This window comes from Quercus lobata, chromosome 4 (genome assembly GCF_001633185.2).
Source record: "Quercus lobata isolate SW786 chromosome 4, ValleyOak3.0 Primary Assembly, whole genome shotgun sequence".
NCBI lineage: Eukaryota > Viridiplantae > Streptophyta > Magnoliopsida > Fagales > Fagaceae > Quercus > Quercus lobata.
In genome coordinates this window covers 80,731,753-80,758,739 of record NC_044907.1, presented here as the reverse complement: position 1 = coordinate 80,758,739, position 26,987 = coordinate 80,731,753, and the positions used below count along the sequence as shown (strand labels likewise).

Here is a 26,987-nt window from a genome sequence, read left to right as displayed (position 1 = left end):
TAAACCTTGATAGATGCCAGCTGTCGAACTTTAAAATCCAGCACATCTTCACTTGTTTCTTGGACAGACTTGCATGGCTTTAACACTTAATCTTGAAACCTTGTTCCTTGAAGAATTAAACACATCCTAGATCTACTCAATTACAAGTAAAGTGCGTTTTGTCAAAGGATTAGCCAATTACATAAAATATTGACATATGTTCCTAACATGATTTACATATATCCTAACATATAGTTTATCCATATCTTCATTCACATAGAGAAAGGTCTTGAACCTCTTAAGAAATAAGCAAAAACAAAGCAAATAAGATTACACATAAACTTAAAGGTTTAAAACACAACAACTTCATAAACACTTAACTTCAAGTCCAATTTATATCCATATGTACAAACCATATTTAGTCTATCCATATCTTCATTCACACAAAAACATGTCTTGAAGCTCCAAAAAAATAAGCAAAAAAACTTGCAAATAAGATTACACATGATTGTTTCTCAAAAAAAAAAAAAAGAAAAAAAAAAAAGATTACACTTGAAAGATGAACGACATATTAACTCTCATCATCAGTCGACTTATCATTGAACTCTTCACCATCTATATTCTTATCATTAGTCAACTCAACATTGGAGTCATTCTCATCATCAATGAACTCTTCATTATCTACATTCTCATCTTCAAGCAATTCATGCTTGTGGGCACAAGGGGGGAGTCGCCACCTAGTTTTTGCAATGGTTTAGGAACCATATATATAGCGTCCTCTCGAGGAAGGACTTTTTGATCTTACTACCATAGATATGGATTTGGAGTTTACGTACGTTCTAGGGAAAGTGTTAGGCACCCAAGATCGCTCAACCTAAGGTTGGCCTCTCATCATTGTGTCTTACGTCTTAACCTCATTAAAAACATGTTCAATACTTGTATTTTAACTCTCTCTCACACACACACACACACACACACACACACACACACACACACTAGCATACATCTAAGTATACAACATGGCATCATTCATCCCTAAACACATACATATCTACATTTAAATAAAAGAGAGTCAAACCTAAATGCATATGTGAAACCCTAGCATGTGAAACCTTATCATACATCTTAAAACAAGGCAGCAACCCAAACATGGTAGTAAGGCATCATGACAATTACAAAATCATATAAAGCATACAATTGGACATAAAACAAGCATTCAAACAACATCCATAATCAAATGCATGTTCATACCAATGCACGATTTACCTTCACTTACCTTGCAGCAACTCAGCACCTATGACATTAATGCATGGACATATGAATGAATGGCATGACATTAAAACTAAGAAACCCTAATCTAAACATATGATAGCAAATAAACAGACAAACATGTAAAATAGAGACTTTGGAAGCGTAAAAACACAGAAAAGAAACTAAGCAGAACAACATGTGAAAGTAAAAGCAAAAGCAAAACAAACAAATAAAAATTAGGGTTTTTGGGTAGCGGCTCACGCACGCAAGAACAGGCCTGTGTACACATAATCAAGCTTGTATGTGCAAGCAAGATTATGCATACACAAGTCCTTGCCCAGAAAACAAGGGTAGAACCTCAAAATGGAAATTCTAACAACCTAATATGCATTTTAAGCACACAAAAACGTAAACCTAATCTAAAAAAGTATATTAAAACATATCTATATAATAACTAATAGCCGAAATGTTTGACTTTTTGTTGACCGCGCTTCATTGCGCCATGTGGCTACATAAATTAATGCCACGTATACATTTAAAAACACTGGATAGTTGTGACTTTTCATTTTACAATAGGCACCTTTTCGGTCAATAGACACATTTTCACTCAATAGACAGCTTTTCGATCAATAGGCACTTTTTCATTCAATAGACACATTTTCCGCCAATATGCACCTTTTCGGTCAATAGGCACCTGTTTGTATATCCAACATCAAAACATTGTGTCTTTTCATTTGGTGGAATAAAAGTAACATTTCAGTGATATTTTCGTAATATTTTATCTCTTGGGTTTGGTGGTAGTAACCAATTAACAAACAAACACTTCTCTCTCTCTCTCTCCACTTATTATTATTATTTTGATAAATCTCTCTCCTTATTATTTAGTTTTAAGACTCGACTCCAAGTTTCTAAAAAAAAAACTAAAGAAACACACAGAGAATTAAGCTTCAATTGCCTCCTTCCTTCTCTCTCACTCCAATCTCTATCTCCAATGAAGATCTAGAAAATCCAATTGCTTTGGTCCAATGAAACTGTCAAACTTATAATAACGCTTCTTTTTCTCTTTATCCTTTCTATGAATTTTAGTTTTTTTTTTTCCTTAACACAAAGTCTCACTTTGTTAATTCTCACATGCTTGTGTGCATAAAGTACTCTATGATCAGATCTGCTATTATCTTCTTTTGTTGCAACACAATTTTCTCCTAAAAATTTCTTTTTCTTCAAGATTTTTTTCGAGGGTGGCTCATGCTTCACAATTCACATATTCCACTTATGTATTTGACTCCTCTACTTCTTCAGTCAATGCATCAAGGTTAGGGTTTTTGATTTGTTCAATAAAAATTATTGTTTTATTGCTTTTTCTTATAAGTTTGTCAATTGTTTGTTTTGTTTATTTAATTGGTAGGCCTGAATCTTTTAATTAAATCTTCAATTTGTTTGACCTTTTAAAAGTTTTAATATTTTGAATTTTAACATTTAAAAGTTAACTCGTATTTCTCTGATGTTTCTATGTTGTGTAGACATATTTTTTTTGTTGATTCTTCAATTTATTTTCTTTTTTCCTTTCAGAAGTTTTAACATTTTTTGTTCAGTTTTTGCAATATCTAAAACTGTCTGGTAGATTTCAAAATTCAACACCTATAGACATAGATTTATTTTTAAAGGATAATTCATCATTTTATTATATTTTTCCATTGTGTAGTCACATAATTTTTGTTTTGTTTCAATAAATTATAGGCTCAAAATCTTCTAATTGTTTGATTTACATATGAATTTTTCAGTTCATTTTTTGCAATACGTTTAATTGTCTGGCCAATTTCAATAGTAGAAAAGTTATAATCATCTTTTGATAGTAAGCCTTCTTTCTATTGTGTAATTATATATATATATATATATATATATAATTTTATTTTAATTCTTTTGAAGCTTTGAATCTTCTGATTTTTTTTAAAAAAAATTTTTTGTTAAATTTTTTTTGGCCTTTTGAAAGTTTTAACATCTTAACTTTTGGGTTTATTTTTTCCATTATCTGAAATTGTCTAGAAGATTTCAATGAATGTCCATGGATTATTATTTTTGAGGGTAACCCATCTTTATATTATATTTCTATTCCTAGCTTCTTCTTTTTTTTTTTCTTTAATTGTCCGTGTTTATGTCCCTTTTGTTTTTCTTATTTTTACTTTCATATCGTATGTACATGTTATGTACGTTCTTTGATTCTTTCTTTAATGGTTTGTGTGTGAGTATGTGTCATTGTGTCCTGATACTTATGCAAAATCTATAAAGACTAAAGATGCTTCTTTTTTATAATGAATCCTATGTTTTTCATGACTTTAGTGAGTCGTATTCTTAAATGATCGAAATGGTTTTCTTTGATGTGGATTTTGTTCATATTGTTTCAAATTTTATTTCTTGGCTTATATTATAGATTGTAATATATTTATTCATCAAACTGTTTAGTTGAGTTTGTTTTCGAAGTTGTTTTTAGTGTTGGACATTTTCTTGAAGCATATTGGTATCATATATATTTAAATACTGTTAAGTTGAAATAATAATAATAATAATAATAATATAGTTTAATAAATGTCTGAAACGTATAGCTATTAGCAAATGTTTTAGCTACATGATTATATTTTACAAATTCAATTTTGGTGTTGTAGTAAAATAAACCAAGATTAAATTATATGTTGTACTCAATACCTTTCCCGTGCATCGCATGGGTTAGCGACTAGTTCTAACAAACAAACAAAGCAAACAAGAAGATTTAAAGGCAGAAAATAAAAGAAAGGAAAGAGAAAAGTTTAGACGAGATACCTCACACAAAAGCATTCCAAGCTTGATTTTGACCATTCCCCTTAATCAAGTCTATTCAAAAACCAATAAGAAAATGATTAGCAACTTTAAATTTAAAGGATTGGGGCCAAATAAGGTCCTAATCAACTTGAGTATGTTTTGTGAAAAACTCCCTTTTGATTCACTATTTTCTAGTGAATCTTTGGTTTTTCTTGTGGGATTATAGTGTGTTTTGAGTTTTGAAAATGTACCATATAAGGCTTTTTATAGTGGAAAAAATGGGGTTTTGGAATGGCTCCCACACGACGTGAGATTCATTCCAAACATCAGCCATAATTGTAGAAAACTTGTCTTTTTTATTTTATTTTATTTTTTTTTTTTTTTTATGTTTTTGAAACCCTAGTTGCGTTTGCAGGAGTGTGCCTGCATACACATGCTTTGGCCCAAGTACGTGGGCCAAGGGCCACTTTGGTCTTTTATTTCCAAAAATAGATTTTTTGCTCATTTAAAAGATTATATTTTCATTTTAACACTACTCAAGTCAATTTGATATCTGATTGGGCTCTAAACAGGCCTTGGGCCTTAGTGTTTGAGCATCATTGAGGAACGGGGGCCCAAGTCGTAAGGGGTACAAAATGCATTGTCTACAACACTCAACAATTGATGATGTTTTGTAAGTAGTTCCTTTTACATCTCACGAGTCCATGAAAGGTTCTCATTTACATCATCATGTGCATCATCAATGGTTATATTATAAGGAACATTTTCACAAAAATTATCTACATCATCATTATTAGATGAAGCATCAATGCCAACATCAAACACAGCCCTAGCTTTTGTTTTAACAACAGCCATCCAATCTTTGTCTTGGATCTTCCACATAAAAACATTTAAAGCTTGAGAAGCTAAGACATACGGCTCATCAATCATTCAATAACCCTTATATATCAATCTTGTAAAATTGACAAGAAGGAACCCAAACTCGTTTGTTTTATATCTCCTCCCACTAATAACATCAACCCATTTATATTTGAATAATACATAGCATAACTTGTTAGAATAATTCAATTCAATAATGTCAGTTAAGACACCATAATAATTAGCGTGGCCTTAGTAATAACACTAACTCCACTATTTTGAGTTTTCCTATTTGCTTCAGAATCTTTGATGCAAAACTTTAAACCATTTATGACAAAACGCTTGAACTATTTAGCTTCATTATTTGGATATTGAGCAAGTCATCCAACTTTATCAGAAATTCTTCCTTTGCAAAAATTGGAGCAACATGGTCAGTAATTTGTTACTCCAACCATTAAGACACTCCAAGTGGTATAAATACACAATGAATAATATTTTGCTAAACTTTTTACAACCTTTATAACAAGCTTCCTTGACACCTTTGAGCAATTTGAGAAATTGAAATGCATCTTCGTTAGGACCTTGTGTAGGTTGTTCCACACCAAGGCCTCCAACCATAGGATCTTATGCCATATCTTCTTCCATAGGTTCTAGCACCCACTACAAAAAAAAAGGGGCCATCCCAGCGTTTGCAAAACTGCTGGGATAGCCCCAAAAAGTGTTGGAATAGGGTCAAAATGCCTATCCTAGTGTCTTTTTTCCCGGTGCTTCAAATTGCCAGGCAGTGACAGTCGATATAGGGTCGCTGAACCTATACCAGCGTTTTTCAGAAGCGCCAGGATAGGTCCCAGCACTTTTCGAACCCTGTTCTAGCATTTTTATTTATGCTAAGACAACCTTTACCAATAGCTTTGAAGACTTGTATCAGTGAATTTTAGGGTCTATAGCAATGCCTTTAAAAGCGCTGGCATAGGAAGTATCTATTCCAGCTTTTTCGAAAGCGCTAGTATAGGTCTCTCTCCGAATATATCCATTGAAGACCTATACTAGCGCTTTCAAAAGTGCCAGCATAGGCAGTACCTATTCTAGCATTCTCAAAAATGTTGGTATAGGTCTTCAATGAATATAATTAAAAAGGCCTATAGCAGTGCTTTTGAAAGCGCTGGCATAGGCAGTACCTACACCCATACCCTATTCCAGCGTTTTTTAAAGAGCTGCAATAAGACCTTTTTTTTTTTTTTTTTTTAAAAAAAGTTTAAAAAAATTTTATAGCACCTAAAATGTACCTACAATACATATTTTCCAATACATATTTTATAGCATCTGTAATTAACCACAATTCATATTTTCCAACAGCAAATACAATACCACATTAAACCAACAAACTAAATATATGAGATTACACCATATCAATAATGTATCGAGTAGTACCAATATTTATTGTCAAAGATATTTATCTTCCTTTTTAAGTTCTAACACATGGGATATGGGACAACTAAAAGAGACAATTAGGTTTTAAAGCTTGCTATGAAAAGAGAGCACAACTAAACTAAGCCTATATAATTATTATTGCATATAGCAAACCCAATGCTTCTTCCATAAGAGTTGCATAAACTCAACATCATGCAAAATTTTAATAAACCTTTTATGGAATTTATATCAACAAATACCAAAAATTTATCTAAAGAAAAATCGGCTATTGATTTGGAATGAGTGAAATAAGATGTGTCAACAATATAAACCTTGTCTAATTCAAATTTGTTGGATAATAATCTCTTTACGCCACTTCCATCAAAGGTATTTTCACTATGGTCCAATCACAAGCGGCTCCTTGAGATGTTGAGCTACACGCTCTGCTACTTTCTTAAACTCCACCAAGAATGCTTCTTGAGAGGCAAGTTTGTGCCAGTCATGACCAGCATAGGCTTGCAATGCTGGTGCCACAATGTTATCCAAAACCTACAGAATAAAAAATAAAACCCAGTAAATGGAAAAGGAAAAATGCTATAAGAGTGCAGCCATTAATATACCCTGTGTACTAAAAACCCACATTTAGGCAGCATGAATGCTTTAAGAGTTGTAGGATGATGCTTGTCACCACGTTGAAGATGGACTAGTACAAGAAGTGTAACACTTTCCATTGATGATCTTTCTATTCTAATTATAACTATTTTGATACTGAATAATGAATTTCAGTTCAATAGTTTAAGAATAAATTACCCAAGGGTTTGAAGAAGGAGGCATTCCTTGATCAATGCTAAGTTTTTCAAAAGCCTAAATTAAATGGTCACGGAGGGATCTATCAGGTGACTCTATTTGTGAAAATATGGACACCATATCAGCTTCAAAACTTGGACCGTTAATGAATTCAAGGAGATCTTCCCCATCAATCTGAAGGATAACAACAGGATCTTGCTTTAAACCAGCAACCATGCCTAATAGAATGTCTGAAAGAACTTCTTTGAACTTAGTCCTGCTCACTATTTCTTTTTTGCCATGTGTGAATTCACTCAAGACCTGTATAATTTAAGGCCACTCTTAGTTCATAGTTGATGCAAACACAAGAAGGCTCTATTTTGTATACTTAATTGATAAGCTTAATATGCTTGAATTATTGTTGGGAAATTTAGACCCTGGTTGATAGAATTAACAAGTATTAAACCCAAGTTGTTAATTAGATTTATTATGAATAAAACTTGTTAAAACAAACAGACATCAATATCATGTCAAAATCATGCAGCGGAAAAATAAATAAGACAAGATATGATGACTCAGGAAAACTAATGAAACAAACTAGTTTCATAGTAAAAAACCTGGGGGGAAACCTTCCCGAAAAGAAATTCATTATAGTAAAGAGAAGTTTCAGATCTAGTACAAAACCTTTGTCCCTAGACTCTACAATCCCCGTAGACAAACTTCCAGCAGAAACCTTCTACCGCTTCAAAACCTTTGAACTCTTCAATATATGAACACCACCCTAGAACGTGACTAACCAATTTGATGCGCGGATCCTAGTATGCGGCTTACTCCTTTGCACGAATCCAAGTACGTGAATAACTCCATAGCAACCCTTGATTGTTGTAGTTGATTTGCAGCAGCTTCACATAGAAACACGAATAAGATCTTCAATGTTGGTGCAAGAGACTTTGCTTGGTTACAAAACCCAAAGGCATACAAGAAATGCAGCAAGAACTCTTTCTTCTGTAGGAGGAGGCTAGGGTTTAAAATAAAAAACCTTGTAAAGCTCTCTAGGGTTAGGTTTTTCTTTTTCCACCTCCTTTAAATAGGAGCTTAATGGGCTCTCCTATTCCAAATAGGTTTACACAAACCTTGAGTTTTCCTACTCCAATAAGGATTATACAAACCCAAAAACAAATAGCCTTTTAAATAAAAATGTTGCTAGATATAGTTTGAATCCCGTAAGCTCGATAGATCGAGATATTTGTTAAGCTTTAATGAATCTCGACAGAATGAGCTTCTGTCGAGGAGGTATCGAGACCTGCAGATTAGACTTTTCTTGAGCAGTTCTTGAGTAATCTTCATGTCTTCAATTTAACCACTTGTAATGATCATCTTGAACCTACTTAGATTTACCCAAATACAAGTAAAGTGCGTTTTGTCAAAGGATATACATAAAAGTATGTCCTTAACAACTATCACTGTTGAAAAAAATCTAATGGTATTCTAATATTGTTTGAGCTCTTGACCAACAATTTAAATATGAACATTAAAGAGTACTAGAGGTGTTTAGTTGTGTCCCATATGGACTAAAGTATACCATACGGTATGCATATGGTAAAGTATACCATATGCAAAACCACATAGAATAAATTGGCAGATAACAAGACAATTGCATCAAAAGACATGATAAGTATGAGTTTCAGTTAGCTTAACTAGAAAAGTCTCTTATTGTCGAATGAGAGTCTTAGGATCATCAAATCCTACCTACACCAAAAAGGAAATTTATTGGTGTGTTGGTCTGATAGTGAAGAGCAATTGTTATGAGGTGTGTGTTGTAGGCTCAAATTCTATAGTATGAATTATAAGTTTAAAGTATTCAAATTCTATCCTTTATACAAACCAATTAAGGATTATAAGTATAAAGTATTCAAATTCTATTTCATCCTAGGTGGATCTCCACTAGATTTATCAACCTAAAAAGTAAAAACCCCCTAGCAAAAAAAAAAAAAAAAACTAAAAGAGAGTGTGAATAAAGTAAAATAATATCATGTTGACCCAAGACCTTTGCTGGGTCTCTCTGTTTCATGAGTATGAGAGAAATGGTCCATTGCTTCCTTATTTACCATGCGCCTAACTAGTGTGGTGACATTATTTTAGAATTCGTGCTTACAATAATAATAATCATTGGGTCAGCCACAACTGTAGCAAATTAGGTACAAGATTATTGCTGCCAAAAAGAAAAAAAAGGTAGGAGTACATAATTATTGCTCTTCCACAAAGCAACTTCATTGTAGACATTTTAACTTGTCCCCATAGAATTCGTTTTTGGTTTACATATTTCTAGAGCTTAATTAGCTTATTGTTTATGAACAGTTTATCAAATCTCACATTTTCTAATTACAAAAACACTTTTACACACCTCTACGAATAAGTAAATAAATTAGAGTAATGCTACAAATACAACATATTTTTCAACTGCTTATATGGTCTATAGTGATTGGAGCAATATCACTCATCTTGTTCTGACAGGCTATGTCAACCACTATGAAAAAAGTTGGTGGAAAATGTTATCCCCTATAGCAATGCCTATTAAATAAGCCAAACCAATTGGACACTTATCAATATATATCTATATAATAACTAATAGCCGAAATGTTTGACTTTTTGTTGACTACTCCTTATTGCGCCACGTGGCTGTATAAATTACTGACACGTTTACATTTTTAAAAACCCGAAACATCATGCCTTTTCGTTTGGTGGTTTTTGCGAAATGTTTAAATTTTCTTAGATAAGATACATCTTTTGGTAAAGAGATATATTTCTTCCCAAAAGACATGAAGAAGTTTATAAATATTGATACTCCGCATTCATTTGTTACAAAATTTACATTGTCTCTCTATCAGTTTTGGTGATCCTCACCTAACGGAATTACCATTCACATTGTAGGATCCAATAATAGTATCCGAGCAGGTTCTTGATGCAATTTTTTAATAAGATTGTATCAATCATGGTTTCGTTGTGGAAAATCCGTGTGACTGTTGAGGATTAAGTTATCTTATGGCAGAGAGAGAAAATAGTACAATGATGGCCTGTTATCAGAATTTCATGGTGATATAATTCTATCATGTGGTGGTGACATTCAAAAGCCAAGTTATACCGGTTTAGATCAAGGCAATAAGCATCGACTCCAATTTGCTATGCAGAGGTGAACCATCACGTCAATGGCTGCATCAATCGAGAAAGGAGAAGATGGCAACTGAAGCAAAACAAGTTTCCCAACAATGAGGAAGAAGAAAGATGAAACAATGTGTTATTTTGTTCTAAACTATTGAGATGTGAATGTGGTGCCATGGACGGAACAAGGAAGTAAGTGGTTGGCATGAGCATGACTTGAGATGAACCAAGTAATATAACAACATGCATTATTTCAGACGTGTAAAGCATGGATATTGCCTCCAAAGTTTTCTTTTAAACCAAACTTTATCATTTGTATCATGAGTGCCAATCTTGAAATTCCTTCACCATTTTAGTATTAATACTTCTTAATAGTAATGGAAAATAGAAGTAACATAAACTTTAGAAAAGAGTCTACCAATCCAAATGCTTCGCAAACGTCTCAAGACAACTACATCAAAAACTTATTACTAAATCTTAATTCTTTACTTTATATGCTTTTACTTTATTGAGAATTTTTTTTTTTTTTTTTTTTTGGGTTCATGTGATTTTTTTTTTCCCTAATTAAAGGTGTGATTTTTGGTTGATTAAAATTGTCATTCAATCTCATATATAGTCCTTGTATGATCCATCCATATTTTAATTAATTGTTTGTTTAGATTTAACATAAAAGATAATGGAATAAGGTGTTATAATTTTGATATTGTTCCATGTATTGAATTATCTATATTATTATTATCACAACCAAGCAAAATTGAGAAAGTCATATTACTACTCAAATTCGAAGCTTGGTGTGCTCCTCATATCATGGTCTTTGTTTATATCTTTGCAATTTATATTTTTAAAGGCTGTTGATGGGAAAATTAAGACTTGGTTGTGCAATATGTATGTGTTCAAATGGAGTATTAGTTCTAAGTGTGTATATATAACTTTTGAGAATTTTTCTTTATTAATTTAATAATTGTGAATTACTTTATACGTTTCACTAACTATGCACTTGCAGTGAGTTATTGACAATATAAGCATATATGTCAACATATGTCTAATATTAACAGTTTATAAAAATCTCTCCTTGCAACCCAATAATAATCTATGTTAGATAACATTTCTAAACTATGGAAAGCATAGAAATTAAATATTTATTCCCATTGTATTTTATTTTATAATGACCATTCATTTTTTTTAAATGCTATCTTGCAAAATGTCTATAAAATGCATACTATTAACTCAATTTTGTATTTCTAAATTTCATTAGATCTTATAATCAATAGCTTTCCCGTGCATCGCACGGGTTGGCAACTAGTCTATATATATATAATAGCAGAAGCTGAGAGAAAATGGATTTCTACAATTAAGGAGGTGTTGACAAATAGGATAAGTACCTATCTAAAATTCAAATACGTCTAAGTTAAAAAGCGATAAATTATATTGTTTGGTAACGCTATAACACCATTTAAAAGCGATAAATTATAATTTTTCACAATGTTAAACACTATTTGGAACCCCTTGGTATAAAAGAAAACTAACTGCTTAAGACAAAAAAACAAAAGAAAAAGAAAAGAAAGATTGCTACACGGAGAAAGGAGAAAGAGAGATCGAGAGAAAAGAGAGACAGAGAAATAGAGAGGTAGAGAACAGAGAAGGAGAGATAGATCGACAGATCAAAAACTGCAGTTTGCAATCAAGAATGAAAATATGTCTCTCACTTCCTGTCTGATTTTTTGCCATCACCGTAAACCTGCGCTCCCTACCTGACCATCAGAATCGTTATTGGTAAGTTCTGTTTTAAATTTAAAAATTTAGGGTTTTGGGTTTTTATTTGGAGAATCAATTGGGTGTTAATTATGATATAGATTGGTATTTTGGGTCAGATTTGGTTTTGATTGAGGGATACGAAGATAGAGGAACCAAGCAGAGTTTGTAGCGATACTGCGATACAGAGAAAGGGAAGGAGAAAAAAAAAAGTTTGTGGCGCAGTGGAGATTCGACTGAAACTGAAAGGTCAAGAAGGATTGCCCAAATTTTCTTTTGTTGGATTTATATTTTAGGTTAGAATTAGTCAATTAATGTATTTGGGTAAAGGTATTGCCGAGAAACAAGGAATTTTCTTTTGCTAAAACGTTGTTTGGTTGTCATCCTATGTGACGTTGTTCTTTTCTTCTTCTTCTTCTTATTTCAATTTCATTCTCTAAATTGCATTTGGTTTTTTTTTTTTTAATCATTTTTTTATTAATTCCTTTTGATTTTGGTATCATTTTTTTTTCCTTCAAATTTTCGTATCTAATAGTTTGGGTGTCAATGTTAATTTTCTAGGTTGACGAATATTCCAAATTGGGTTGAGTGTTGCACGCCAACTATTTGATTTGTATTGCCTTTTCTATTCTGATTGTTGTTTGGGATGTATAATTGTATTCTTTTTTCTTTCTTTCTTTCTTTTTTTTTTTTTTCTATTTGTCTCCAGGGGACAAGAACGGGGCACCCCAGAACTTTATCAAAGGTCTATTTCTACTTTCCTTTAAATTTGTCTTTTTACATACAAAGATTGTGACATGTGTTTTGGGTTAATATTTAAATATTTGGAGACCTATGTCCCATTCAATGTTCATATAAACGAAAATGAAAGCATGAATGTCCAATGAGTATTATCTCCGCTTTCCCTTTCCTTCAGTTTAGCATTTTCATCACCCCTGTCAACTGCTACTGCCGTTCTAACACTCCTTCAAATTTCGTTGCAACCCTTCAGTTCAACCCATTCAATTATGGGTTCTTTATATATATATATATGAAAGATCGAAAATGTGTTAAAAACACAAAAGCTGTTTAAACCCCCAATTAAAATTACAGCTAGATTGCTTTTACTCTAACTTATCTAAGTGCGGAAACAAGAGTAAATGAAGTGCAATAAACCGATACTACTTTAGTGCATAAACATGAACAACAAACATTAAAAGTAAAGCACAAGAGTAAGGGAAGAGAGAATGCAAACACAAGATAACACGCCGATGTGTTACTGAAGAGGAAACCGAAGAATCTCGGCGAAAAACCTCTTTGCCGCCCTTCAAGCGGTAATCGATCCACTAGACAATCAGTTGGGATACATGGGTTAGCAAGAGACCCTCCAAGCCTAATCTACCCACTGTACCTAAGCCCTCCAAGCTCCTACTCCAATAAGGCTTCTCAGAACCGTGTCTTGTCTAGCTCTCCGGATTCCGCAACAAGCTCCATGTTGCATCTGCCATCCTTGGTTTCTTCCAATGCTTCCTAGCAACTCCAAAAACACTCACTACACTCTGAAAAGGTGTGGATTGTGTTTTGGTATAAATCTCCTCTCAATGTATGATAATGGGAGAGGGAAGGAGAAGAGGCTACAATGAATTCTCACTAAGGATGAGTAGCTCTCTCTCTAAAAGATGGGTGTGTATATTGTAGAAAACCTATCTAGGGTTTTTCTCTCTGAATAGCCTTACACATAAAAATCCTCCAGACAGAATGTTTCGCAACTGTCTTGTGGGAAGGCCTTACCCGCGAGACACTCGCGAAAACGACAACCTGGCACGACTCTTCAGCTTCCAGTCATGTGCTCCTCACATGCTCTTTCGTAGCTTAGCTTCTTGTGAGCTTCTCGCGAAATCCACTGATTCTTCATTTAAGCTCGAGTCTTCACCAATTTAATACTAAACCCAATACAATAAAATGCCACAAAATACAAGGAACAAAATTAGGGCAATTACAACACTTTTTGTCATGGAATAAAGCCAACATAAAATATAGTTGTAAATCACAACTTTACAATCTCTCCCTTTGGCTATTTCGTGACAAAACACCCTATAACAGACTCTAGACTTAAATGTGAATTTGGAAACAATGGCGAAACTCGCTCACACCTAAATCTAGAAGCTGTGTAGTACTTGGAACATATATACTTGTAACCTAAAACACTTGCACAAAACACATTAGATCCTCAATGTAAATCAAGTGATAAAAGGACAAGTATAATGTAACAAGTAAAATGTGATCAAGTAAACATGTTATGAAACATATGAACAACTTGATTAAACACATGACAGTCATATGGAAATGACCACAATGATCATATAGCAAAGCAAATGATCATCCGAACATGTAATCAATAAAGCACGATAGCATAAGGATAAATGCATGTCCAACACTTGACCAATGCAAAATACATGAAGTATATACATCTAGGAACAAGATCCTACTAGGGTACAAGAGTAAAATAAACCAAAACAAAACAAGGAAAATGAAAATGTCTTCTCCCCGTTAGTATATGCATCTCCTCTATAACTTTCTCCCCCTACGAATGTACACGAGGTAGAATTACTCCCCCTAAGAGTGTGCACATGAGTCATATAGAATTAATGATACAAACCTATATACTCTCCAGTATACTCTCCCTTTTTTTGTCACGAATAGACAAAACAATCAAGAGGAATGAGGGAAAGAAAAGAAGATATGAACAAGGGTGAAAGATGATGCATGAGGGGTGCAAGATGAATGAGAAAATAAAGCTCAAACGAAAGACAAAAAACATATTAAAAAATGCTACAAAGCATAAAGAACAAATGACATGCTAAGGATAATGGAACATGATGTAAACCTAGGCATGACAATGTGTTAGAGTGTGTGTAGCAAGGTGCATCTAGTGTGCATCTAGTGTGCATGTAAGATGCATGACCAATGCATGAATAAGCACTCACGGGACAAAGTGCATAAAACACACCACCAATGATCAAAACATTATAAACATGAATAATTATGGTGATCCCTAAATTTTGGTACTCATTGGAGTCCAAAACAACGAGAAAATGTCATTTAGGCATTTTATCAAACACTTAGAGTGCACACATTACACATGTATGAAAAACAATGCAAGAACATATGAAAATCTTGCCTTAATACATGTTTTTTTTGCCACAAGGGGCCAACAACCAAAGGAAATCATCATTTAAAACAAAGCCCAATCAAAAAGATTGACAAAAATTAAGTTTTCTAACTCCCATTTGAGAAAATCCCAACTATGAATATAAAACTCCCAAAAACATAATCTAAGGATCAAAATCAATGAAAAGAGTTAAAGATTACCTTAGAGATGTTAATGGAATGAAAAATAGTTGAATTTAGTTGGGTTTTGATGTAGAAACAGTAAAACAGGGGTTTGGGAGAGGATGAGAGACATTTAAAACAAATGACCCACAAAATGCCCTTTAAAAAGCTGATTTGGAAATTTTCGCTGGTATCTCACTGGTTAGCTTCCCGCGAAAATTTCGCTAGTATTTCGTTGCTGTTTCACTGGTAAGCCTTACTCGCGAAACAGCCGCGAAATAGTCGTGAAACTCTCTGTGTAAAGCTGAAAATCTTGAGAATTGGATCATTTAACTCCCAGCTGAGCTTACACATGAAATGGGTCATGAAAACACCCAGAAAACATGTTTTTCACACAAAAAACAATTTGAAAAACTTTGAAAAGCATGGTGATACAAATCACTTCCAAAAACAAACAAAAAGAACAAAAATCTTTTTGGTTTGATCCACATATGGTTGAGTACACACACATCACATTTGAACATGTACAATCACACAAATGAAATAGATATTCATTGAACATTAACCTTGTGTGTTGTGTGTGTGAATCAAGTGTGGAATAGTCTTTAGACTAGAGTGAAGCTTCAATGATCAATTTAATCAAGTCATATACAACTGATACGAAATCCAATAGTCTATCTCAATTATAGAAATGTGCATATATGACTTCCCACAAGAGAATGATTACCAAATTTAGAAGCTTTTCATTTGGCTTCTGCATAATTCATGAAATTTGATCATTTTTGGATAATACATCTCTTTTTGAGATCGGTGCTTGAAATTTTTTATATTTCAACATTATGATTTAGCCTTTTGCTTTTTGAGCACCATACATTTCAATTTAAAAGGTCGTTTTCCCTTTTTCCTAGTCAAATACTAGTATGTGTGATAGGCTTTTGCAGCTCATAATCTCTTTCATTTTGAGATTTACATTTGGTGAGCTCTATTTGCAAAAACATAAAAATAAAAGTGGGAAGATATATAGGCACAAGTCTATGCAAGTATCAAGACAAACAAGACTATTGACCAATCATTCATGGCAAGCTTGAAGATCTATTTACAACAATCACACCTAGATTTCAAGATTTCTCCCACAAAAATATATGTGCACACATAACAAGCTAAGCTCGTAAATGCACTACGCCATTAGTACGAACTCACATGTGATATGTGCTAAAAACTTATACGATCAAACTTTTTGAATTTTTCATTTTTTATGTAGTTTTGGATTTTTACACACATAAAATAAAGACATAAAAGTAAGATCAAAAACAAAAAACAGAACAATGCATATAAAGAGATGTAAGATGTACAAATGCATGATAATGAAGCATCTAATGCATGAAGGGTCCTACAAAGATCGAAAGAATTAAATCAAGGACCAAATGAGCAAAAGCCCAACCATAGGAACCCTTCCTCATCCAAACGGAATGATTGTTTGGAATGAGTGTCTCAAGAGAAATGAGATGAGGGTTGGAAGAATGAGAACCAGAGATGAACATAGTCAAGGAGTTAAGAGTATTAAACATTTTCTTTAACAACATGCTATTTTCACTCAAAACCGGTTTATTCCTTTTAGCACAACTTCTAAAAAGCTCAAGTTTCTCTTTTCTTTTGATTCTCTTAAGAGCTTGAAACTTAGAGCAATGAGGTCTTAGATGATCAAAGGCACCACAATGGTGACAAACAATGTGTTTAGGTCCACTAGGCTTTTGAGAAGGGATATAACAACAAAGGTTTGTTCTTTTTTTAACTTGGGGCATTGGGGTCTTATGTGACCGATCACACCGCAATGGTGGTAAGTAGGAACAAATTTAGATCCACTCAATTCCCTAGAATGGAATCTAAATAGAGGCTTAGGCTTAAGAGCCTTTCTCTCAACTTTTTGATTTCTTTTGTGTGGAGGAATGTACACCGATTTGTCCTTTGAGGTAGAACACACAATAGGCACAAAATCGGGTACCACAACATGATTGCAACATATATTTTCTTTCGTTTTAGCAACAGGTTCAGCAATCAAACACTTGGCATGTATCTTAAGAGATTCATTTTCAAATTTAAGATCATCAACAAGTTTGTTAGACAAAACAAGTTTAGCATCCAAGTCCCTATTCAAACATTCAAACTCTTTCAGCTTTTCAAGAGAAATTTCAAGAAGATTCTTATATTTCTCAACCAATTTGTTGGATTCATTGAGCTTAGCAATCAAATCATCTTTTTCACAAACTAACTTGCTCAAATTCTTTTGAAACTTCTTAGCATCTTTCTTCAAGAGTTTGATGTTAGGAATATCAACAACAACACCTAAAGATTCATGTAACATGTCATCACAATCATGGGGATTAACACTTATAAAAGCATTTTCACAAACACATGGCATATTGCAATCAACAATATCCATAGAAGCATACAAAGCATTATCCATGGCAAATAAACACAAGGGGTCAAGGATCACACTTAGGTATTTAAACCACAACAAGTGTATCCGCTCTGATACCAATTGAAAGCTCGAAAATGTGTTAAAAACACAAAAGCTGTTTAAACCCCCAATTAAAATTACGGCTAGATTGCTTTTACTTTAACTTATCTAAGTGCGGAAACAAGAGTAAATGAAGCGCAATAAACCGATATTACTCTAGTGCATAAACATGAACAACAAACATTAAAAGTAAAGCATAAGAGTAAGGGAAGAGAGAATGCAAACACAAGATAATACGCCGATGTGTTATCAAAGAGGAAACTGAAGAATCACGGCGAAAAACCTCTTCGCCGCCCTCCAAGCAGTAATCGATCCACTAGACAATCAGTTGGGATACATGGGTTAGCAAGAGACCCTCCAAGCCTAATCTACTTGCTGTACCTAAGCCCTCCAAGCTCCTACTCCAACAAGGCTTCTCGGAACCGTGTCTTGTCTAGCTCTCCGGATCTCGCAACAAGCTCTATGTTGCATCTGCCATCCTTGGCTTCTTCCAGTGCTTCCCAGTAACTCCAAAAACACTCACTACACTTTGAAAAAGTGTGGATTGTGTTTTTGTACAAATCTTCTCTCAATGTATGATAATGGGAGAGGGAAGGAGAAGAGGCTACAATGAATTCTCATTAAGGTTGAGTAGCTCTCTCTCTAAAAGATGGGTGTGTGTGTTGTAGAAAACCTATCTAGGGTTTTTCTCTCTGAATAACCTCATTTACATTTGTGGGTTATGAGGGTATATATAGTATGGGTGAAGCGTAAGGAAGTTACACATAAAAATCCTCCAAGCAGAATGTTTCGCGATTGTCTCGCGGGAAGGCCTTACCCACGAGACACTCGCGAAAACGATAGCCTGGCACTACTCTTCAGCTTCCAGTCATGTGCTCCTCACATGCTCCTACTGATTCTTCATTTAAGCTTAAGTCTTCACCAACTTAGTACTAAACCCAATACAATAAAATCCCACAAAATACAAGGAACAAAATTAGAGCAATTACAACACTTTTTATCATGGAATAAAGTCAACATAAAACATAGTTGTAAATCACAACTTTACAATATATTTATATATATATATATATATATATATTCATATTATTTTTCGTACTTTATTATGTTTTTTTGCCTGACTCATTCTCTATAAGACCACCATATTTTTGAAGCATTGAAACTAATATTAATGGCAGCTTGAGGCAAAGAGCGTTTGGGATTAAAGGATGACTTCATCAGTTTGAGATACTAAAACTTATGTTTGATGACCCACTTCAGGTGTTGGATGGAAGTGTGTTGTTTACACAAGGGAGAAAACAACTTGGATCTTGGGTACAATCGCTTTCTCTTTGCATCTACTTAACTAATTAGATAGAGCAGTTATGAAAATCACCATTTCCTCTTATTCCATTGTCTAATTTTTGTTGTGCATTTAATTCTTGGTATTTTTTTGAATAATCCTTAATAGGTTGCTGTTGTGTCACTCTAAAGTCTAAATTGTGAAACAATGTAGGCACAATTTGATGACATGGCCACCAAGTGATGCCTTGGGCCATGCAATATCTAATATTATCCTTTTTGTCATTTTCTCTTTCCTCTATAATAGTGAATTGAAAAATTACATGAGTTCTACCTTTGTCTTCTTTGGCTCCCCCATCTTCTCAGTTGGCAAAAGATAACGGTTCTGCATTTATTAGAATATTACATCTACACTTTTAAATTTAGTTTTCTATTAAGCACTGTTCACCTAGCATTTAGATGTCATACGTATTTCTTAATTTCCTCAATGTCCTTGCAGTGAAGTAATTATTGCTTCTCTTTTCTCCTCTAATATAGGTGCTCCTATAACACTTTTTGGTCTAAGTTTCTACACAAATCTGCCAATTAGGTATGTCAAGACTTCATTTGCATGTTCTTCCTTTTTGGTCTAAATTTTTATAACTATTACTTGAACCATGTATGAGATAGAAATTTTTTTGCTCAATTGTGGAGCTTGGGTGATTTAGATATTGTCAAAAAGGAAATTGAAAGGCTTGAGTTGTTTGTTATGAAGCTAACAAACAATCCAAATACCATCTAGAGTCACAAAACTAACAAACCAGATAACACTGACCTTCAAACGTCTTAAAGTTCTTTTAGTATCAACTTAAGAATAAAAAAATCTGATGACAAGCCTAGGAAATTAAATTATGAGAATAAGCCAAAAAAAAAAAAAAAAAACCACAATAGGCTGTTTAGGTAGCACCCTTCCCTACACCAGAAGGAGCTCAATAATAAAATTTTCAATTGTATTCCACCTTAATTTTGACAATTTAATCTTCCATTGTTGTATTGATAATTGCAACTAGGCTAGCCAATTTTTGATCAGTAATATAATTTACGTGAATTGTTGCATTGTAGATCTAGAAGGTATCCCAAATGCCTAAAAGTCGCTTGGTATGGGATAAAGAGAAAGCTCATGGTGTTTAGTAAAAAAGGAAACATTATCGGGTATTTTTTGTTTTACTTATTTGGTTGATGACATTGTCTATTACTATTTTATGTGGTTTATTACATTGTCAAGAACTATTTTATGTGTTTTATGATATTTGAATATTGAAAAGGTAATTTGTATAATCAGTATATTCAGATCAGTTTATTAGAACTTATGACTTCTGTTAATGGATTTTTCACATGACCTATGAGCAAGGTTTCAGTAAGTTCACTAATGAGTTTGTGTAATATTTGATTGTGTGCATCCTCTATTACTAGGTTTGGTCTACTAAACTTTGGCTGAAACAAAAAGACTCAGGCTATGCAACACAATAGAGGTTCACTATTATATGCTTGAAAAGACTTGATGATTATTGAATTTGTTTACCGTAAAAAAAAATTCTTGGAAAGGCTTTTCTGTTTGGTATATGAGCATTATTTAGGGACCGCTAGATTTGTTGGATATCGGTAATGATTGATTGGAAGTGCTAACTTTGGGGATGTGTAAAGCCTTGGAATTTGCCAAGCATTTGTCAATATGAGACCTAGAGGTAGAGTATGAAGATAGCTCCATCATTCAAGAACTTAATATGCTTTAAGATTGAAAACCTTCTGCACGATTTGCTAACTCTTCGTCATGCTTTCAGGTGCATCGCATTCTTTTGAGGTGACACAGCATAATCAACTCATGTACTTGGTAAGATATTCTGGAATGTATTTCAGATTCAATATTGACTGATGCACAAGTTTTATAAGTTCTCAATAAATACCACTATTGTTTTGTTAAAAAAAAAAAAGTTTTGTGAAGGCCTTTTTTTTTTTTTTAAATTATCAACTATCAAAATATATTCAGGGGAGAAGGTGGAAGCAAATGGGACTGGGAAGAAGGAGGCTAAGGTGAACTGAGGTGAAAGGTATTGAATTTTTGGGGAGCTTGGGAAGTTGGTATTGCTATTGGTTTTTGTTTTTTTTTTTGGTTGTTGTTGTTGTATTTTGTTGGGTTTGTTTATGTGAGGAATAATGATTAATGGGTATTTGTTTAATTATACATTGAACTAAATTTACAACGATGGGCATGGATATCTAATGTTATCTGCACTTTTTTGTGTCAATTGTATTGGATTTAGTTGCCAAGGTTAGATCTTTTTGGGTCCTATTTATTATGGTTGTTAGTGAGGAATAATGGTTAATTATGCATTGAACTTAATTTACAATGATCTATACTACTAGACATTTAGTACATTTTTGTTGTGAATTGATGTGGACTTGCCGACCAGTTATGCATGGCATCATAATTCAGCTTCTAAATCAGTTTGTAACAAAATTGCAATAGAACTTATAATACCTTGAGCAATTTTCATGTGAATTGGAATTATACGAGAGGACGTACACAGTATATGAGTTTGTAATGATACTATTAATACTGAATAAAGATGAGTCCAAAGGGACTATTCTTTATAAAGGTTGTCTTTTAATATATTTTCTTGATGGTGTATATATTATCTAAATTACAGACCTATTATCTTGCCATTATGTAATTATTTTGTTCATTTTTTGTGTTAGGTTTCATCAAACTCTTGACAAATTCGATGTTATATCTGTTTCTTACAGTGATATTTTGAATTCGCTTAATTTTCAGGTGGCTTATTAGAAATAGGCCCCCAGAGATTAAGAACAAATGTCCCATCAAATTATCATTTACAACAAACCCTTGATGAATATCCTCCTCAATGTATTGACTCGACTTTGAAGATTAGTCCCAAATGTTTAGACAACAATATTATACCAATTCATTGGATATATTTGCACTATTTTCTAAATGATTTCCATTGTAATAAATTGTTATTATTTGTTTCCCCTTATTTCTAAGTAAGTTATGATGTCTGTTAGTTGATAACAAGTACACCAAGTTTAGATTTTTATGTCAATCTTCTTGCTCAAAGTAAGTCAAGTAATTGCTATGAAGATATTGCATTTTTGCATGAAAAATAGAGAAGAATTCTAGAGAATTCCCTTCATTCAAACTCATTTGAACGCAATGAAAGTAATACAAGTGGTGGTTGCTCATTTCATATATTCCTCCAAGTGTTCTATTGGAGAATGGAAGTACATACATGATGTGATTTGAAGAGAGTAATGTTTAAAATTTTTAGCGGATATTGGATACTATATGCTTAAATACACTAAATTATGAGAACTTTGTTTATGTTGGATCATTAATATGTAAAATGATCCTACGCATTGCGCGGGCTAAACACTAATTATATATAAAAGTAGAGACCTCATGAGGGAGTACATGAGCTCCCGCCATGTGGTTCTCTAAGCTTCTATTTGGTCTTTTTAACCTTTTTTCATTAAGTTTTTTAACTGTTACCTAATAGATTAGAGTAACTTATTTTTATTGTTATATCTAATATGGGTTGAACTTGACAATTAGACCAAATGTAATTCTCTAAAAAGTAATCACTACCTTTTAAAAATAGACCAAATTTACGAAAGACCCAAGCCCAAACCTTATGACCCTTGTCCCTTGTCCGAACTCCCCACCCACGTGTAGATCAAAGGCTAAAGGGCCTGACCCTCCCCACACACTTGTATATCAAAACTTAAAGGTAGATCAAAACTTAAAGGTAGATCAAAACTTAAAGGACTAACCCTCCCTACCCACGTGTACATCAAAGCCTTTTTTTTACCCACAAACTCTCTTTTTCCTCATCACGTGTAGATGGAACCCAGCCACTTATAAACTCTCTTCTTCCTTCCCATGGATAGATGCACACTACAATGACATGTATCCCTTTACTCAAGCACAAAACATTGATATTTAGCAAAATCCTCAATAAAACTAGGGTGATATGGACTAATAATGCTTTGTAGCATTACTCTTTTTTTAGAACAATGCTAGAGATATTGAATGGTATGATGAAAGTCTAATACCATAATATAAATCACTATTAGTGGAAATATATATTTATGGCAAAGTATAGAAGAGAGATTTGAATGGACAAATCATGGGCTGGTTATATAATACCATAATTAATTAAACCACTTATTCTTAAAAAAAATAATTTTAATTCCTCATTATGTGGCAAAATATAGAAGAGATATTCAAATAGACAATTGTATGGATACTCAAAGAAGTCAAAAAGACAATGTGTAAATCAATTGGATAGTAAAATAAAAATGGTAAATGGTCAATTAATTGTGTACCAATATTTAAGTTACAATACCATACAAGCATACACGTTTTTTTTTTTTTTTTTTAAGAGGGAAAACAAGCATACACGGTTGATATAGTTTTCCTCATAAAAACATATAAAATAAAATAAACTCCATATGTGTTAGCACAATAAACACATGACTCATTGAGTTATATATCCCATTTTCCATGTGTTATTTTCCCCTTTCTAATATGCATCCTCAATCTCTTAATCTTCTTCAACTTTTGGCTTTCTCTATGATCTTTATCCCTTCATTAAGGCCTCCGTGGGTTACTACTTGAAAAATTATAAAGCCAATATCAGTTTCTCACATTGGCAGTAGCCTTGTGTTCAATAGCCGATTGTTCTTTGTCCATTGCCAAGGTAAGTTTTCATGAACCAAGAATAAGGAAAAGTTGTGTTACTTCAGTCATTTGTATTCCAAATTTCGTAACTATACAATGAATATAGTATTATTCTCAATCTTATAGTTATCATGCTACTTTGAAATTGAAATTGAAGGTTAACAATAGTGTGATAAAAAGAAAAACTCAAAAAGGGGGAAAAAAATAGGGTGAGCAACTAACTAATAGATATTGACATCTGGAAAAGAGTAACGTGGTTAAAATTTCCAGTGAAACTCCATTTGCTTTTAGTTTTTTTTTTTAAATTTATTTTAATATATATTTTTTGAAATACATTTGCTTTTAGTTGAATATGTATAAAAACAAAATTATAGAAATGATTAATGACATTGCTCTCCATTTTCTGCACTATCAAGAAGAAAGTTGAAACAAATCAAAGAAGTTAGGACAATTTGATTGAGATTGATTGCTGTAGACTTTTTCCTTCAAGTTTGAATATATCACTTCATTATACATGTAATTAACTTTCTAAACTCAATTTATGTAACTTTGTAATTGTTCTATTTGTGATGACTATCACCTTAGATTTCCTATGTTCATGGCTCTTTTTTTGGATTTATTGTAAATAACTTAAATAAAATTCGCCAAAGTTATTTATTGTCTAAAACCAATATTAGTCATTTCTAGCACTTATTATATCCATACTAGAAGTGCATCCCAAAAGGCTTTGTTTATGTCTTTGTATTTGTTATTCGTCTATGACTCTATATACTAATTGGTGTAGGGATTACTTTGGTCAAGAATGAGTTGTGGACTACTTAGGATCTTTTTATTTTCAAAAAATCGTTGGATTTGGTTTTTCATTTTTTTCATTCTTAATCAAATTGGAACTTGCCACATAATATTATTAGTCCATATCACCCTAAATTTATTGAGAATTTTACTAAATGTTAATTTTTTATGCTTTAGTAATGGGACATGTTGCATGATTTTGTGCATCGACCACTTTGTGATCCAACTTTTATAATATAATATGTAATAGATAAATAATGAGATATTATCAATTCACAACAACCTTGAATTGATTTGTACAATTTTCAATATTAAATAAATAAAATTGAGATTAAACTAGAAGCATAAATTAATGCAACAATATATATATGTGTGTGTATGTATGTATGTATGTTTTTTTGTTGATGAATTAATATATGAAAGGGAAAATCATTGACAAGATAGGAAGGGAATAGGATGTATCAAAAGTGGAGGGTGAAAATAGGTGCCTTATATTAAGTAGTCAAAATGTAATGGTATAAAAAAAATATGTTCCATGTATTTGGGATGAGCCAATAATTCTTGGAACTCTTTTATTCTACTTCCTTTGGGTACTTTTCTCAAATATGATTAACTCTGTTTCAAATGGACGGGCATATAAGGAATATTATAGGCATCAAATAGAAGACTTTGGATTTCTTAATCATCTAGCTGCAAAGCAAATTATGTTTAGCTAACAAATCCTATCAACATGGCATGAATTAGAGGAAGAATCAGTGGCTGTGCTTGTTTTAGAGTTAGTGGAATAGGATTCACACCAAAAAAAAAAAAAAAAAGGCCCTAATGTTTTTAACAATAGACGTGTGACAAACTTATGCAAGTTAAAAGACAAAATTTTCAAATCATTTATTTAAGCTAAGGATCCAATGTAGAGTTGTTAGATCTTTGTTAGGTTCTAAGGAATTAGGAACTAATGTATTAGAACTTCAATGTGTAATGTTGGCAAACCATGATCAAAAAATTTAGTCTAGATTTAGGCTACTCAAAGTGTGCTTTTGTGTAAAGTTGGAATCGAGTGTTCTGTAGGATTTGTTGTGTAAATCTGCCTGGTCCGATCAATCGAGAATTAGACTCGATTGATCGAAGCTCGTGTAGCTTGTTTTTCTGCAAAATTTTCCAACTCAGCCCAAGCCCATATGACGTGTATGGTTTTATGTTTTGCCTTAAGTATTAAAGGAAAAACCTTAGCCACATTTTATTGTTGTTGTTTTTGCTGTGTATGCGAATCTATTGTGAGATCTAGAGGTGTTTGCCTTCATACATACTTAGGGTTATCAAGATCGAGATTGATGTCGAGAGCTAAGTGACCATTTTAGTTGCTGCACAAAGAGCTTAAAGAGAAACACAAGTGGTGTACTTGTGATTGCTGTGAATCCAAGAAAGAAGTAGTCCGTGGACTCGAAATTGTCACGTGGTCGTGGTAGTAAGTTTTCTACTCGAGGTAGCAATAGGATGTTAATGGTCTAAGCTGCTATTGTAAAACTTCAATTCTTTCATAGTGGATCTGTTTTACCTTAAGGATAGCTAGGTTAAATTCTCCCCAGGTTTTTTATCGATTTGGTTTTCCTGGGTCATCATATCATTGTATTTTTTATATTTTCGCTGCTTTGCATGATATGATTGTTTTGTTTTAACCTAGATCTTTATAATAAACCTAAGTATTCACTTGGTTAATTAATTAGGTTAAACAATCTAGTTTTACAGGGGTCTAAAAACGTATAATCTTCATGAGCAATAAAAATCCCCAAATTGAATTGACTTTAAAATAATGACTAGAGAGTGAGTGGTCAGCCGCTAGTATGAATGATTGAAGTTAAATTGACTTAAATTGTATTTTATGGAAAAACTTTGTTTCTATCACTGTCTTTTCTGTTGGCTGTGATTCCAATAGCACATAATTACATTTTATATAATAGAACTTCAATTATATGAGCTTCAATGATAATACTAAAAATTCTACCATGCTCTAAAAGAAGGTTATGCAGCTTTATTCAAACAGTATACATATTTTGGACCCTTCTTTTCAAAACTATAAACCATAAGGTTCAGGTTTTTAAATGTAGCCACATGTTCTGGATAGAAAGAGTTATTTCCAAAGTAACTATACTGATAGATATCCCTTTCTCATCAAACCAACAATACTAGAAAACAAATGTGGTTCTCTGATGCACACAATTAATCTTTAGCCGACTCCTCTCAAATATTTGCATAAATTTAGTTTTCTTGTATTGCTATGAACTGACTTTCATAAAATTTTCTAAACAATAAGTGTGAGGAGGATTTTGTCAGAAATTTTGTACTACTTAACGAACCTTTAAC

At 32.9% G+C, this 26,987-nt stretch overlaps 1 long non-coding RNA gene across 2 annotated transcripts; it reads left to right on the top strand.

The window, feature by feature from the left end:
• Positions 1 to 20,680: 20,680 nt before the first annotated feature.
• Positions 20,681 to 22,078, top strand: LOC115987425. 2 transcript variants are annotated; one of them, XR_004091079.1, is made up of 4 exons: positions 20,681 to 20,823; positions 20,920 to 20,969; positions 21,126 to 21,186; positions 21,912 to 22,078. It is a non-coding gene; the product is annotated as an uncharacterized LOC115987425 (long non-coding RNA). The 2 variants fall into 2 exon arrangements; XR_004091078.1 differs by lacking the exon at positions 21,912 to 22,078 and having other exon boundaries at positions 21,126 to 21,251.
• The last annotated feature ends 4,909 nt before the right edge of the window (positions 22,079 to 26,987 follow it).